General features: G+C 29.8%; 1 non-coding gene across 1 annotated transcript; it reads right to left on the reverse strand.

The window, feature by feature from the left end:
• Positions 1 to 3975: 3975 nt before the first annotated feature.
• Positions 3976 to 4048, reverse strand: TRNAR-UCU (transfer RNA arginine (anticodon UCU)). The gene has a single exon. It is a non-coding gene; the product is annotated as a tRNA-Arg (tRNA).
• Between the last annotated feature and the right edge of the window lie 401 nt (positions 4049 to 4449).

A 4449-nucleotide genomic window follows, 5' to 3' on the forward strand; every position in this document is an offset into this window, starting at 1 on the left:
ATTTCATTGATTCAGGGGAATAGTCTATCCTGACTCCCATTCTCTTTAGATATTAGACAAGAAATGGACTAATTGCCCGATATGCCTTTTTCACAGCTAGAAAGACAATTTGCTAGGGCGGTTGCGAGGGTTAATGGACGAGTCAGGATGGGATAGAGGAGAAATCCAATCTACTTTAATTGCCCTTCACTCACTCCTTAAATAAAGTCCGTCAACCCCGCTTTAGTTACTTATGATTGAGCTCATGAATTATCACATGTAATTTAATGAATGAAACTTTGGTACACCATTTTGTTTAGGTGCTAATAAATTAATTTTGTATCTAATGCTTAGTGTTGTAACTTAGTAACTTGATTTCTTATTTGAATATCATGGTTATCCAACAACATTATTAGTAGATTTTATTGTATAAGTCTCACTTTGATCGCCCGATAGAGACCATTTTATGTGTTATTTATGCATGGTTTTAGATTAGTGGTGATGAGAAAGTCATGTTTAATCCTCGATTGTAGTGGAGGAAATCCCAAGAATCCAACCTCACTTACATTCATATACACTTTAATACTTGTATTTGTCTTGAATATTTGAGATACAATCAACCTAGAATTTAAATAAAATATCATTTTTAATAAAATAAATTTCTTCTTCCAAGATAAATCTTGTGGAATGACCTCGATACTCTTGAGTTTATTATGCTTAAAAATGATAAATTAATGACTCCAAACCTATATTTGGGATTGCATATTAAATTGAACTACACTCAGAACTATAGGTTTAAGGTAAACCATTTGTATTTTGGTTACCAAATGAATTAACTGAAATAGTTAAAGTAGATGATAAACAAAAATCATTCATGTTTTGGTTAGCATACGGATCAATTAAACAATTAATTGTAGATGATAAACCATTTATGATCAATTTAAGGATGGTAGATACATGGTTGTACAACGATAATATAGGCCCACTTAATTCATTAGCATGGAAAATATGTGTCATCCTATTAACATTTTAGTAACCAAGAAAACAATATATATGGGGCGACTAACAACGAACTTTGCTCGACCAAATAACTTTCAATTGGAAGGTACTGGCCAAGAATTTGAAACAAATAAATAAATAAGTTATTTTCATTTAGTTGCATGTTTCAACGATTTTGTTCAAGCCTATTAGAACAAAATTTCTTCAACATAACTAGATCAACATTATCAATTAATCTTGCTTGATATGACAAGTACTCCTCAAGTGCCACCAAAAATGGATGATGGACATGCATTAATTGAAGTTAACTTGAGGCTTGAAGATAAGCCTAGACTAGCTTTTACATGTGTAAATATATCAAAAGAATTTTAGAAGGATTTGGTATCATTACTACACATTTATAAAGACTATGTTGATTGGAATTACAAAGAAATGCCTAATTTACAGTGAAAGTAAATTAAGGATTGTAAATATTCCTTAATTTCATTATCGTAATTACGGTGAAAGTGACAGAACTTGTTAGGATTCTTTGTATTCATGCCACTCTTTATTATAGGTGGATATCACACAAATTTTTTTCCCTAAATGACAATAAACACTTCTACATGTGTAGTGATAAGAGGTGTGGTAAGAAACTTAGGGAATGTCAAGTAATCACAAATAGATCCTTTTATGCTCCTTTTAAATAATATTTTGGTAAGAGATTGATGGTGTTGTGGAGATTTTATTCTTTAAAAAAAAGGGTGTTCTTATCTGATAACATTTGCTTATACTTGAATATGGTTCTCCATTGTTTATTTTACATAGAAAAGAGTCATGTTATGGAGTGTACATAGACATGTCTATAATTAGTAGTTGTAAACTTTACTAATCAAAGCCTTAGTGACAATTAGTTCATGTAGATCTTTCATATTAAGCATTTTCTCATTGAATCTTTTGATATAAACTCAAATGTTTTCATCTTCTCATTAGGTGATGACAAAAAGCTTATTCATGCTTTTTTTTACTGAAAAGCTAGTGTTGAAACGAGAGATAAGCTTAACATGAAGATTGTAAAACCAAGAATAGAGTCAAGTTTAAGGTTGTGATATCGCACTCTAATATATCCATGAAAAGTTATAAAGAATATTTTGCACATAGCATTATTTTTTATGTTATATATTATAAGATGTTTATGACATATTGTATGTATTGCCTAGGATCTATATGGCTATTATAGTTATCTAAATTAACCTTCATGGTAACATAAGTTTTTGAGAGATGAGTATGTAGCACTCTGTGATAAAGAGAAGAGTCTCTCACCTGGTGGGAATTATGTTTGTTCTTAAAGGTTGTACAATCATTAGTCTTATTTCATATCTAGGGTTTCTTCAGCATACAAGCTAAAGTTAGAGGAAGATTAATGAAGATAGTTATGTTTGTGGTTAAGACCTATTGAGGAGTGCCTTTATTGTGAGAACAACTCTTTCTTAGAATTGAAGTATTGTGTTTGCTCTTTATGTCATTTTATCATGTTCTTTCATGGAACCAAGTTGTCTCTATGCATATGGTGCATGTAACAGAGTTGTGTGTTGCATTTTCTATTGATAAAAAACGAGAGTGTGAACTTGTTCTTGTATGGCTAAAACAATATTGTTGAGCACTTGTACTTGATGAGTGAATTGATGGAAATTTGAAAGGGATGAATTTCCTATAGTGGGGAGATCAATCAATTTTCCTTATCCTAGAGTTTCTCTGCCATGAAAAAATAGATGAGAAGTGAAAGAAAATGAACTAGCTTTTATTCAGTTTCTCATACTTAATGCTATTAATAGAATTATTAAAAAAAATCAGATAGAAATTAAATTTTCCATAACTCCATCCTTACGCTAGTTTATAACTGGTTTATTAGCTTTTTATCTCTACCCTGACCATATCCCTAAAAACCAAGTCCCTCGTGGGTACATGAGACACTTTGACGTTTAAGTTAGTAAATGTAAGAGATAAAAAAAAATATAATAAAAAAAATGTTAGGAATGAGAAAAATTGAAGTTAACATGAGGCTTGAAGATAAGCCTAGACTAGCTTTTACATGTGTAAATATACCGAAAGAATTTTAGAAGGATTTGATATCATTGATGCACATTTATAAAGACTATGTTGCCTGGAATTACAATGAAATGCTTAGTTTAGATTGAGGTTTGGTTGAAAATCCTTTGCAAATAAAGTCTGGGTTTTCAAATTACGCAAACAACCTTGACAACTATTGGTCCCAAACATAATTAATCATGTGAAAGAGAAATTGAAGGGCTCTTAGAAGTTGGATTTATAAAGCTAATTAGATATGGCAAATGAATATCTAACATAATGCTAATATTAAAGAAGAATGGAAATTTAAGGATATAAATAGATTTCAGAAATATGAATATTGTAACTTTAAAAAATGAATATCCAATGTTATTGGCTAATATGTTAATCAATGAAATATATACTCAACTTTATAAATGGTCATTCTAGTTATAACTACATCTTTGTTGTAGAGAAAGATGTGTCAAATCTATTTTCAGATATCCTAATTCATTAGGAATGTATAAATAAATGATAATGTCTTTTAATTTAAATAGGGCGGGTGCTATTTGCTAGAGGATAATGAATTTGATTTTTCATATTATAATCATTCACAACGTGAAAATCTACATTGATAATATCATGTTAAAATCAAAGTCCGAATCTACTCACATGGATGATCTATAATGAGTCGTATAACTATCATGAATGATGTTCCACGGAATTTTTACTCCTTCCATTTATTCATTTTATCTTCTTAAATGTTTGTCCTCTTTCACATGTGGTTCTTGTTGAAGTATACTTTCCAACCATTTGTAAGTGCAAAATATGCTTGCGTTTTCTGCATTGTTGACTTAGCATACATCCGATGATTAGATTTCTGGATTTCTGCGCCAAAAATAGTTGAAAGCTGGAATGATATGATCAAGTTGCTTGAGCAAAAATGAAAGCCACGCCCAGTGGGACTCGAACCCACAATCGCTTGATTAGAAGTCAAGCGCCTTATCCATTAGGCCATGGGCGCTGCACGTAGCCATCTATCAATAATAAATAAATGAATTAAGACTCTCGATCTCAACCAATTACCTCATCCTCATCTTGCATATATTTGTTTTTTAAATATTATGATATTATCATAGAAGGAAAAAAAGTTTCTAATACTGAATTAACTTTGTCATAGATCCCTTAAATTATTAAAAAAAATTATAATAATACAACTGAAAAATTATAAATCATTTACATTCTTATTATTTTCACTCAAATATTTTACCAATAATATTGTGAAATCATGTGATACAAATTTATAATATTTTCTTAAAAAATAAAAAATATATTATGAATTCAAATTGAGTATATGTCAACATTTTAATATATATTTTATATAAGAGTTTTAGAGTTATTTATATTAAAAATTATTTTCACTAT

The sequence above is a fragment of the Populus nigra genome, chromosome 8 (assembly GCF_951802175.1).
Source record: "Populus nigra chromosome 8, ddPopNigr1.1, whole genome shotgun sequence".
Classification (NCBI taxonomy): Eukaryota; Viridiplantae; Streptophyta; class Magnoliopsida; order Malpighiales; family Salicaceae; genus Populus; species Populus nigra.